This window comes from Nipponia nippon, unplaced genomic scaffold (assembly GCF_047370975.1).
Source record: "Nipponia nippon isolate SJK-2023a ecotype South Korea unplaced genomic scaffold, ASM4737097v1 scaffold_6, whole genome shotgun sequence".
Classification (NCBI taxonomy): domain Eukaryota; kingdom Metazoa; phylum Chordata; class Aves; order Pelecaniformes; family Threskiornithidae; genus Nipponia; species Nipponia nippon.
Genome location: NW_028262380.1, coordinates 61,048,710 through 61,061,792, shown reverse-complemented (window position 1 = coordinate 61,061,792; position 13,083 = coordinate 61,048,710). Strand labels below are relative to the sequence as shown.

At 42.5% G+C, this 13,083-nt stretch overlaps 1 long non-coding RNA gene across 1 annotated transcript in view; it reads left to right on the top strand.

Moving 5' to 3' along the window:
- The first annotated feature begins 3,367 nt into the window (after window positions 1-3,367).
- LOC148051511 (uncharacterized) overlaps window positions 3,368-13,083 on the top strand; it is a 39,402-nt gene continuing 29,686 nt past the window's right edge. Inside the window, exons 1-4 of the long non-coding RNA XR_015699830.1 lie at window positions 3,368-3,447; window positions 4,814-4,866; window positions 8,495-8,668; window positions 9,012-9,167. This is a non-coding gene — a long non-coding RNA (uncharacterized LOC148051511). The remainder of the gene's footprint in view (window positions 3,448-4,813; window positions 4,867-8,494; window positions 8,669-9,011; window positions 9,168-13,083) is intronic.

Sequence of the window (13,083 nt, the reverse complement as noted above, 5' to 3'; positions counted from 1 at the left end):
AGGATACATTAGCTCTGTTGAACTCAAAAACCTACCTGTTGGGTGTGTTTGGTTTTCAGACTGCCAACAAACCCTTCAAATCAATTAGTCACGCAGCTCTAGTTGCAGTGCATGTTTTCCTGCTGTTCACAGGGAGAAGCCATTTTATGTTATCTCTAATTATTTTTGCATTCAGCTTTTCTTGCTAGCTAAGGCAAGCACTGCTTTTTGTGGGGGATTTAGATCTCAGGTAGCTCCTGGGCTTTTCAAATCTGCTGTAATCCACACTGAATATCTGCACTGGTATCAGACACTGTTTGTATTGCTGTCTAGCACACTTAATGGGGAAGGAGAGAGGGTGGCAACTGTTTAGCGTCCCTCAAAAACCTTTGACACTACTCTTTAGGGTAAGTAGAAGTCCACTTCTTCTTATGGCTAGATCTCCATCTCTCTCTCCTAGATTCAACTGGAACTTCAGAGTTTAACTCAGAAAGCAGGAAAATGTGATTGTTTGGTTACATTGCTTTTAATAAATTGTTTTTATACATATTGGTATATGCAGGTATATTGCAATCTGTTGTATACATGAGCCTCAACTGGATGGGCAATGGGCTTAGCACCTGTAGGTGGTTTCCTTTTTTGGGTGTACTCAAAAGTTTTTTCTCTCCTCCCTTTGAAGAAATTTTCAGCTGTCAAAGATGCTGGCTGTTAGGTCCCAGCAGGAAGAGGTAACCCATTCTGATCTGCATTGGGAAGTGTTTATATCATCCTAGAGAAAAAAAAAATAAAAGTGCATCCTGGTCTTGCTGCACTAGAAGAAAGTGCCACTGCAGAATTTCATATGTGATCCAGGCATCAGCAAATGTTTTTTGTCCACTAATGGCCCATGTTTTAATCTTAGCTTCAAATTGAAGAAGATGCTCTTTTTCTACCACAACCCACAGGGATCTGAAGGACGTGGAAAATGCCACTTGGAAAGCTGGGCTTCTACAGGAAGCTACATGCCTGTTACACCTGAAGACACAATCCTGTTTTCTCCTGTGCATTTTCTTCACCAGCCTATTGTATCTTTTTTGCTCTTCTTGATTCTCACTGCAATGAATTACACGCGACTTTTTTCTTGAGTCCATCACCACAATGTTCACAAAGACTGCACCTTAGTCCAAGGAGGTTCATTGCTCTAGGCCTACTTCACCAAGGCGAGAGGTACATGTACAGGGGCATCACACGAGCAGTGGCCTCAAGATGCCAGAACAGCCCAGTGAATGACTGCCAGCTGCCAACAGCATGCACAGGCAGGTGCCAGCAGGTATTAGCCACACATTTGGTTTGCAGTCCTAGCAGTAAAATTAGGATTTTAGTCGTTGATTTTACTGAACGAAAGCAGAACTTTTTATTTATTATTTTTATTTATTATACTCTCCCAGACACCAAGCCAATGTAGGAAATAAAGGGATTTATATTAGAAGCTCAGCCAAAAGCACTCCTGTTCCTCCAGCATTCGATGGAATTGTGTTTGGCAGTGTCCCCCTTAACAGCTTGAGCTACACACCTCAGGTGTGTTTTCTCCTTCATTTTGAAGGAGGCTCTTCTTCCATGAAAGGGAACTAGAGAAAAAGGGTTTGGTCCTGAGCGTGATGGGAAAATTTCAGGTTATACATTCTCTTAATGAAGTTGCTATAAAGCATGGACTTCTAAAGAACAGCTAAACAGCCCTTTCTGGCTTCTTGTAGGAGCAGCAGTAAATGCAGCAGTTAATAGGGCAAAGTTTGCTTGCAAAACAAACTGGCAAGTGATGGTCCTTTTAAATCTGCAGCAATCCCTCCTTTAAGAAACCGTGTCAAGCTTCTACATCACAGGGCAGAACATGGCCCTTGTTCAATAGCTCATGATCTGTGTCTGTGCTTGAAGAGAGAGCACACATATCCTTTACTGTAGCCATTTAGTCAATAAAAAAATAACAGTCCCTTTAGCGAGATGAATCCTTTTGGCTGCTATATATTTCACACCAGGAGAATTCTTTTATAGAGGGATTATTGGTAAGATTCATCTGGGATGCACTTTACATTCTTTAATGTTAAGCATTTTCCTTTGCTGTAGAGATCTTCTTTCGTGTGGGGTGCGGGCTTCAAATCTGTGGCTGTTTCGCAATGGAGTGGTTCAGTTCCTCCTCTTGGAGAAAGCAATGCAAGGCTGGATGCTAATTCTCCGGCAGTCATCCCGGCACTAAAGTTTGGATAACCCAAGCAAATTAGGCCATCCTGTGGCTGTGTCTCTTGCAGACCATTGTCCTGCTAAGGAAAATGCCATAGAGGAGAATGTTTCAAGTTAATTTCATATGTTTTCCCCCAAAAACACCCATTAGTTTCTTTATTTGCAAACGTCCATTAATGCTTCTCAGTGCTGAAGGGGATGCTCCCCATTACGTCTCACTCTCCTCTACCATCTTGCTCTAGTTCCTCATCTCCCCTTCCTCCTTTTTCCCTTGTCCTCAGCTGCATGTCCCTAATTCCATCCCTCTGCCATCTGCTAATGGTTACCCAGGCAGAGGATGGCACATTTTGAAGCTTGCTCTGAGCTGACAGTGGCTGCTCAGCTGCCTGGCAGGACACATGGCATGGGGGACAGCTGAAGCCTTCTACTTAGCCCCAATTTTCGCAGTTTGCTGCGATTCATCTTTGAGATTTCTACCCTCCCTTCCAACTTGGTTGAAACGGGGTGAGCAGCTCAAATGCTGTTAGGAGGGGCCTTTCAGACAGCCACAGTGCAACCGTACAAATGCACAGCCTTAGAAAACCAGGGCCAGAAACATCCCGTTCCAGCTAAAGAGTAAGAACATAATAGGATGTTCTCACCCCAGCAGAGTGTTTCAGGGTGATCTGTGAGAAGAAAATTAGAAACGCTGCTTCTATCTCTGCCCTGTCCAGTAGCTGTCCTAGGAGCAGCCTGGGACCTGAGATAATTTGGTAATTTCATTCTTACGAGTTCAGCTCCCCTTAATGACCTTTAAAATTGATTTGCTTCATTTGCTTGGGTTTTAAGAGATTATGCTTAAGTAATGCTTTGTTGCATTTAATGTTTTGTTGTATTTTAATTTACTGTGTAATGACTCTCTATATTAAATAATAGTAACAACATCTGAAATTATTAATCAACAAAAGATGACAGATAATGCATGTTAAGTTCTCTCTATATTTTGAATCATTTATCTCCCAGGTAACATAAGAAAAATGTTAAATCATGCTGAAACATATTCCTCAGCTGATGTAAATCAGCTAATGTACAGCAGCTGAATTTCTGGCCCATTATGTTTCTCCATGAAAGATGTCTTTGCCTTCACAGTATTAATTATCCATTATTCTTTTACTTTTCTTGTTTTCTGTCTTTGCAGGTGCTGCTAATTCTCCCAATTTCTTCCAGAAATGGGAAAATTGATCTATATTAGGAAATGTGTTCTTCCTTTCTTCAGTAAGCTGCATTTTCATTTTTGGCATCCATATTTAAATCCTAATGCACATACACATATGAATGATGTGGGTTTTACTGCTGACAGTTTTAAATCCTACCATGTATCAGCTGCATAGACAGCTTAACCCCTTCTTGCTTTAGAAGACGACCATAGATTTTTTGCAAAAGACAACCATGGCATGCACTTTGTCACACACTACACAGAGGTCTCTGTCAACAAACTGTCCCCGTTTTCAAGTCCTATCCCCCAAAATCAGTTAATTCAGATAATAAATGATGCACCAAGACTGGGTGCTGGAGGGGGGATGAAGGGAAGGCTCAGAGTCCCTTACCCCACAGCCTGCTGGCACGGGCAGATGCACCAAAAGCTCCCACCCAAAGGGACGTGGTTGCAGAGGCTTCTTTCCCCCTCCTCGATGCCCCCTTCAGCAAAGCTCGGGCTGAAGCCCACAATATCTGAGCTCTGGCATAACTTTTCCATGCCCCACTGCTGTACATGGAGGGTATTTTGGGCAAGATTGGGTTGTATGCCAGGGCAACGAGAATCCCATGCTGCTCCAGAGGAATTAATCATTGGTGACCTGCATCCAGCAGGCACGACAGGAGCCACAGCTGTGGGGGAGACCCTCTCCCCGTAAGTCTGTAGGTGCGATTCGCTGCCCCAGAGCATTTCCCCCGGGAGCCGCACAGCACGCAGCCTGGACAGAAGAGGGGAGAGGATTAATCATCCTGTCTCTACTAGATTTTAATTGGAAGGGAATCTGTCTTTGACTTAATTTCCTCTCAGCTGAAGTCTAGTGGATCAAAAGAAATGCAAATTGAAAGAGAATATTTTGGATGTGCCCGATTTTAAAGTTGAACATGAATAATCTTTCGTGCCTCTGACTTAATGTCTGTACCATTTTTCTCACAAAAGTCTTGAAACTGTGAATATTTCCTTGTGTGACAAAAAGAATTTACTTTTCATCAAGAGAGGAAACCTGAATGATGCTGTCACAGTATTGAAACATAGCTACTTATGTTATCAAACCTGACATTATCCTTTACATTAAAATACATATGTTTTATTTTATAATAAGAGGGCAAAGACCGAGTTACTACAAAGTATCAAGGTACTGTATGTGGGCTGCCATTATATAGCAGGGGTTATTCACAAAGAAATTCAATTGGCTGATTATCAGATTATTGGCTAATGCAATTTAATATAAAGTATTTCTTTTCCTTTTTCTTTCCTTTTCCTTTCTTTCCTTGTTATTTTGAATTACAACACTAGGAAAAGTATTTTTCAAGTGGTTAACTTGAGTTTGCTTTCCGACATCTCTTTATTTGGGAAGAAATGAATTCAATGGTTCCGTTTTATTTTTAGTGCTTGTGAAAATGAAGGATAGTTGTGCCTGCACTACAAGAAGGGTGATTTAGGTAAGTGTCTCTGAGGCAGCTTGAGTCAATTTACCTTAGACTTTCCATGAAATTCTCTATTGCTTTGCTGCAAACCTTCCCAAAAGAAAAGATTTACTCTTGCTGAGCTGTATCGGAGTAAAGGGTGGTTTTGCTGGTGTCCTACATTATGGCTGAAGAAAAGAGGAGGAAAATGCTACATTGATGGAACAACATCAATGGGGAGAAGAAAAGATTTAATTATTTTTTGTCCACACATTCAGCCTGGGGGTGATGGATGTCAGTTGTGTCATCTGTAAAATTCACATCAGACTCAGCCAAGAAACCTATAAGGATTTTTTATTCCAGGTCTCCTTGTTGCTGGTTTTCCAAGAATTCCTCATTTTCAAAGTGCACACAGGAGATTTTTCTGTCGCCTTTTGACTGCAGGTAGTAGAGCCTTACATGTTGGCTGACATGTAGGTAGAATAAATGCCCGGCCCTCTGCTCAGCCCTAGCTTGGGAAGGCCCAAATGTATAGATGGAAAAAAACCCCACCTATCTTCTCTGCCATTCAAACCATACTGTCCTGAGCACTTACTCCAGATCTGCCCCATGGAACATATTGGAAGGCAAAGCCCTGAGCCGAAACAAAGGGAGAAGTTGCAAGGGCAAATGCTATTTTTTTGATTACCACAGCACTTATTTATAGATTGAGAGGGATAACTTGTGCCTGCTCTCTGAACAGAGCCATTCCTTTGCTCATGCAGAGACATCTCGCAGGCCAGCTGTGCTGTCTCTGAGTCACTTGTTATCAACTCTTACAAGTGTGCGGGAAAGCAACAAAATCATGACAATGACAAATAATGCTTCTTTACACACTTACACAATGCCAGCCCAGTTTGTGGTCCGTAAGCACCACTGTGGTCTGGCTCCGAGTACACAGAGCTATTAGCCATCACAGGAAGCCGACAGGTTGCAGGTTTGAGCTGAACAGTTGCTACAGAAAAACAACAGATTCCTCCTTTCTTTTTTTCTTTTTTTGTGGGCTCCTTTTATTGCTGAATCTTTCACGCTCTGGAGAAGAGCGCTGCTGTTGTCTGGTGGCTAAAAGCAAAATCACATAAAGGGGAAAGAGAAAGGATAATAAAACAAAGATGTCTCTCTTTCCCAGCTCGATAACAAATGCAGCAAGCAATCCCGTAGGTGCACCAGGTAGTGCCCCTGGGCTGGCACAGTGCCCGTCTGTGCCATCTGCTGAGTTTCAGACCCTCTTCTGCTTCCCATCCTGCAGAACCTCCTGCAGCCAGCTGCTTTTCTGCTGAAATCACTGCGGCACGCAGCCAGCCCAGGTTAGCAGTTTGCTAGCATTTACTATAAAAAAGGGGAAAGGGGGTGCATTACATCTTCGTATTTTTGCAGTTATAATCTCTATTATGGCATTTGTGGGTGTAATAGGACATTTATCCAGCTATTTACAACAGGTCAGGGCAAGAGCCCTGCTTCCCATATGCCATCTCACTGGAAACGTGGATGTTTGGCTATTTTTGTTTGCTGAATGCAACTTTAGATGGAGGCTAGTGAAACAGCCACATTGGAATCATTGATGTGATTAGTGGGTGGAAGGAGTACAATAAACAAAGATATGTTGTGTCTATTATGAGATGCAGGACTCAAACTGATGGACTGTCATATAAAAGTGGGAATGAAATAGGAAACTGAGACCCAAAAAAAGGCAGTAATAAAATGCTCAGTATTTTATTCCATGCAGACGGTTTCTCTTCTATCTAAACTGGCATATTTCCTAAAACAATATCATTTAAGTAAACAGCTGGTCCATCACAATGTTCTCCCTCTTCTGCGTATCATCTGCCCAGCATTTTGCTCTGTTCAGAAAGGTAAAGAGCATGAGCACAGAGCGAGGGCTGAAGGAAAAAAAATCCCTTACCCCTAAACAGCAATGCAACAACTCCAAGCAAAGTCATAGCAGTATAAGACAAATTCACTGATAAATCAAGCACTGACAATTTCAGCAGGAGAAAATATGTCCCAACTCTCATAATTTCTTTCAGGTTTTACAAGGTCAGATCATCAGTACTTCAAATTAGTATGAATGTAAGAATAGTGTCTGAGATTTCTGTAAAATCATCTGATTTTCCACAGCACAAGAGATTTCCAAGAAATTTTGTACAATTCATAAATAGCATATCTAGAAGCCTTCCATGTGAACAGAATCATGTTGCTCTAGTCTTAAAAATTGCAGATATAAGATCTAGTGCAAGATACTTAGAAGTGCAATGTGATTCTCCCCTTGGATCAGATGCTTTTAGGAAAAGTCTGTTTAAGGTTGGATCATTAAGTTTTAGTTCAACTTCGGCTGGTCTGTGTTAAAGAAGAGTTCAATTTAGGAGCCCTTCTGCCTAAAAAATTGCTAAAACATTTGGGGCAGTGCCCTATTTCTCCACAGCAGAGTTTAATGTCCAGTCTCATAAGCCTGGATTCTTCTGAGAGCTCTCCCCTCTGGCATTTTACCTTTTTGTTCTTTTTCTGCTTGCAAAGTTGGGAACCTTGGAGATGTACTAAAATTAAAAGTAGGGTGAACAAAAGAGGTGTTTTGCCAGGAATAGTACAAGTTTTACATGATGGTGCATTTAGACTGCTTTTATTTAATCTGAATGGGCACACTGTACTTGCAAGAATTGCACATACATTGATATCTGATGTTGGGTTTGAAGTGTTAGGTAGACACCTTAATAAATAGCGTGGTATTCAGAGGAGGAGTACTAAGTGGCACCTAGTGAGTCATTAACCTTTACTTTGTTCATTTTATCATCTATCTATCTTGCTAAATTTCTTGTGATCTCAAACGCAGATCCACTAGTTTAGCTGATTTTCTCCTACAGCAGCTCTGTTTGATCAAAACCAAGGTTTTCAAGGCAGATGTGCCAAATTCACCAATGCTGATCTGGAAGTCAAATACCCATGTGTTTTGAAGAGTGGAAATGCTGGAACCTGAGTATCTCACTCAGAGCTGTTAGCTCTTTTCAAAACCTAGCATCTATATTGCCACCTCTGCTCAAAAGCCCTGAGATATTTTGAAAAACACAACTCTAAAGGTGCATGCTGAGCATTTAAAAATTAAGCTTTGGGTTCTTCTTGGAAACGCAGGTCTGCAGCTCATTTGGATAAAGTTAAAGTAACCACTGCATCTCCCAAAATCTACTGACCTGATGCAGATAGAGTGGAAAATGCCAGGTAGCCTTGCATTGAGACAATTGCATTTGACTAAAGCACACATTTTTGCTAAAACCACATCTTCTAAAAAACCTTGCAGATGTAATTTTAAAAATGTTGAAATGAATTGTTTTGAACATTTTTTTTTTACTTATATACAAGTCAATGCTTGCTTCAAGAGGTTCGCTTGAGGCTGTAAACAAAAATACAGAACAGCTGTATTACACAGGCACAGGAAAGAAACTCTAGTATCTTTTCTCCTAAAATACATGGAGAAGCCATAGCTTCTGGTCTTGCCACAGTGGATTTACTGCAGTTTTAACTTGGCTATCTAAAGTCATATGTCATAGGCTTAAGTCGCTTTAGTTTTACTAAAACTTCTGTCTCTTGTGCAGCTTCGTATCAGCTAAAGTTGTGTTCACTATTTTTTCAAAAGCAGGACAACAAGGTGAGGAGCCCCCCAACTCTGCTGGCTCTACAGCAGCAGCTGCTGCTTGGGCTTGATGCCCAGCTGAGGCAGCAGCCCCAAGAAATGGTGCTCAGGGGACTTCATCAGCCAGCCTAGCTGCACCTGCAAGAAGAACCTACATCAACCCCAGGACGTGCTTGGGTATGGCTGCGCTGCCTTTGGAGGAGCTTTTTAAGGGGCTGTGGGGCTTTGGACTTGCAGGATTACAGCATGGTGAAATCAGATATTGCAGTTACTTTGAAGAGGCACAGCATTCAGTCTGGGCTAACTGGAAATGGTTCACTTTTTTCTTTTCCAAGCAAAATTTCATTTCAGTTCGACTTAAGGCATTCTATTTAATCACCGCCAAGTGTTTCAGGTTACTTGTTTGGGGGTTACTGCTTTAGGTTGTGCTCTTTTCAAGTGCTGCCTCCAAACACTTCTTTTTTAACCCATTGGCACGCAGTGCTCCAGAGTGTCTCATTTTTGCCTGCCTCTTTTCTAGGAAAAACTGCTCATCAGGCAAACAGAATTTGTAGTTTCTATCTGCTACAAGCTGGGCCTTGGGCTGGAGAAATAGCTGCAGGCTGCCACTCTCCGAAGGAGCACAGGATTTAGGATCTATGCACCACGGTACCAAGAGTTCATTTACCTCTTTCTGGTAAGTACATGCAATGTGGACACACCTGTAGCTTTTATGTAGACCTCCTTTAGGTAAGCATCTAAGGGTCTTTTCCAGAGGCTCCCTTGAGACTAGGTGTCAGGTGAGTACCTCCCATAACGGTCCTATACACGCTGGAAATGTTCATATAGTAAAAGCTGCTCGGGGTTCCTACTAGTTGTGCTGGACACATCACTGAGAGGTAGATGGTGTTCCGGAGAGTGTACAGCCTGAGCAAGGTTGTATGGGGGCACATGGGCTGACCTGTTCTGTTGGAGTCGAATTATAGCCTCAGAGCTGTGTGCAGAATAAAATGTGGTTGATAGGACTGCAGGGCTCCTTTTCCTGAATGTTAGAAATTCCTCTCAACAGACACAGGGAAGCTGGAATTGCTGTACAGCCCCCTGTACTGATACAACAGCGTTTCTAACATTTAAACAACAGTTTAATTTTTCTGGGGAGAAAATGTCTCTAAAATTTCTGTGGAGAAAGCAAAGCAAGCCTTCAGAAAACTACAGATGGAAAGCTTGCATTTATGTAAAATGGAAGCATGCTGTGAATCATTGGAGAAAACCTATATTTTCTTGACAATTATAACAATATTAGGTAGTAGTGAAGGTTTCCAAGGCAACCTGGCCACGGGTGCGTTCATGTGGAGTGTGTGTGACTCCCTGCTTTGTCAAGCCAATGGATGGATGTCAGAAGGTGGTGTGGTGGTGGGAGGGGTACATATCATTTCATCAGTCTACACTAGGAACACCATTTAAAAGCAGAGGGTTTGTTTTTTTTTTCCAGAGTATGTCTGATTGCACCGACCGTCTCACTGCTTTAGTTTCTAGAATAGGTTAGACAAATGCGTGGGAGCCAGGCTGAAGGCAGCTGGCTGGTGAGGTGTCCCACGGTTATAGGACATCTTCTGGGGAAGTTAGTGTGGAGTCTGCTCATAGATTCTCTGTGGGTGTAAATAAACATACAGCATTTTCCCCAAATAAGCTTTGTTCTTCCTTTTGTGCCTAGCCTGACACCAGCCTGTATTTCCAGAGGTGCTAAATCACAGGGATCCTTCCGACACCTCAGGTTTCTCATCCTCAATTGCAGTGCTTGGTACCGTCTTGCCTTACCATGTGTCCCTCCCCATTTCTCTCCGCCACGTCTCTGCTTGGTATATGGGAGCTTTCCTGGCCTCTCTGGCTGTCCTGCAAAGCACAGAAAGTGCAACACGCAGTGTGGTCTCCCATATGTTGTACTTCAGGCCATCACTCTCACTCCCTCTGAAGAGCCTTTGCATTTAATGTTGCGCGAGGACCCCTGCTTGTCAATCTCCAGGGAATTCACTGCCTTGTCTTCGACCTTTTAAAAACTTCCAAGAGTGGCAGATGCAGTTGGTTTAGAAAAAAAAAAAACATCAGGCCTGGAGAATACCTGATATGGTTGGCAGGAAAATAAACAAACACCCCCTAGCCACCCAAGGGAACTAGGAAAGGAGAGTGCATCACGTTCATCAGTTCTGACCTCTTTCTAGATCATGGGGACAGGTGTGACACAGCCATGATGTAGAGCAGACATCTCATTTCACCTGGTCGGGTAAGCTGAGCTTGCAAGTATGTGCTGACATCATAGTGGTGCAGGTCATTGGGGGATGCAGCCATAGGCTCAGTTTCCACTGTTCTTCAATTGCAGTCTCCCTACCAAATTAGTTTTGCTTCAGAAAAAGGCAGGGAGGATTCCCAATTATCTTTCTCTAAACCAAAACTATTATAGTATTGAGCTTACTGAAACTTTGCAGCTTCCCCTGGGAATTAACCCATCACAGGAGGCATTCAATGGAGCGGTTATTCAGGTATTGAAAATTGCCTGTGTGATCCCCTTTGGCTCTGGTGTGAGGGCTCCAACCACATTGAAATGCTGGCAACATGCATGGCCGCATTCCTTGCCCACGCTGCTTTCGGAGTAGCCACGGTGGGTGCTGTGTGCAATGAATGTCAATCACACACTCAGCACCCAGAAGTAAGCTTGAGTGAAAAATGAAGATTCTGGGAATTTGTGTTTAAATTATTTTACCTAACCATTGCCTTTTACTGTGGATTATAAAATACCCTCTGTGCACGCAGATGCGCTCACAGCTAGCTCACACTCAAGAGCTTGCACTTTTGTGCTTACAGCTGTGGTTCAGATGTGCACTGTGCCGGTGCCGTGTCCCTCTCCATGCGCCAGTGTGTACACTGCCATCCAGAGGTGCAACAGCAGCATCTGCGGGTACAACCAAGCTAGCTGTCAGCTCGCTGCCACAGTGCAAATAGCAATGAAACCACACTTGCAAAAAGACTGTGCAGCTGGCAGCCTGGGACTCCTAGCACACACATACCTGATGGCCATGCTGCTCTCGCACCCAAAGTGGCTGAGCCGTGACTGGTGCCGTTAGGTGTGTGCACAGCACCCCAACTGCAGTGGGATCCTCTTCCCAAAGAGGCTGTTCAAGCAACTGCCAAAGCCATACAGGGAGGAAGCAAAGAGGGGAGGATGCAGGTCAGAAACCCACTCGACTGGCCAAGGCAGGAAAATGTACTCATCTACTTTCACTTTCACAATTTACACTGCATTGGCTGTCCTGAAATTTTGGGCATAAGCCCGTTTTTCTACTCGTGGGCAAGGAAAGAAGAGACTTGGAAACAGCCAGCCCAGATGTCAGAGCCCATGTATATGGAAAAGGGTAAACTCAGGTGGTTTGCGCTCAAGCTAGTGTAACCTGAAAGGCAGGCACACAGCTCTGCTGCAGTGCAAGCGAGTATCCAGACTGCCAGGATGTGCGCTGCGTGCACCAGTTGTGTTTGTTGCAAGGTGCTTGTGTTTCGAGAGGTGAAGTTATCCGCTGGATTACAGCATGGGTGAGTTGCTCAGTCTGCTTAGGGCTTCTGAGATGGTTTTCAGTGTTAGAACTATGAGCATGGATATAGCTGAGACATTGATGGCAGGCATCTAAAGGTGGCAGTAGCTCTTAACTGTTGAATATGCTATTGAATATTTGGGCCCAAGTGAATCAGGCACTCCGGACACTTAAATCTCGTGTTTAAGGCTCTCAACCAGCCTAAGGCTCTGCATTATTTGGCATTTTGGGTTCCAGAAAAACGTGTATCAAGCTCTCGTCTCTGGAGGCAAAATCAAACGCTGGATTGAATTGCCTTTCCTTTGTACAATATGGGACACTTGACAGAGCTATAGAAATCCCATTTGAAAAATGATAGCTGTTGATTTTCTGCTTGCTGAGAATTATTAGTATTTTTCTATCCTGCAAAACCAGCTGTTAAATCAGCAAAACGCTTTGGCATTAGAACCATTTGGAATGTAAAAAATACTGCTTCTTCTTGTTGAGCTGCAAATGTTCAGTTGCAAAGTTAAGGGAAAATCCAAAAGGATGAATAATGATCTTAATTTGAAAGACATTTTACAAGTAAACATGCTGCAGTTGTAGCTACAAATCAGATAATTGCTGAACATTTTAAAACCCAGGAGTATAAAATTAAAAACAAGAAAATCAAACTTAAGTGCAAACAAGTAACAGGGGAATTCTAAGTAGAAGGTTCAGATACTTTCTTTTTTTTTTTTTATGGACCGTTTCTTTATCTCTGCAACCTCAAATATTGCACAGTGGTCTCTATTTAATCATCCAGGTTATAATATTTAAATGAGCAGGTACTTTAACATAAAATGGTTTACAGTCAGTTTTTCTATTACTGTATAAGAAATGTGCCCATGAAACATAAAAAGGTCAACTACTTCAATGAAATAACTTTTAAAAATAATACAGTTTTACAGCCACACATAAATATATGTATTCTATTATGTCGAAGAATATGAAATAATATCGCTCAGCATTAAGCCGCAACTTTTTCAAGGCGAATACATTAGCTTTAAACTG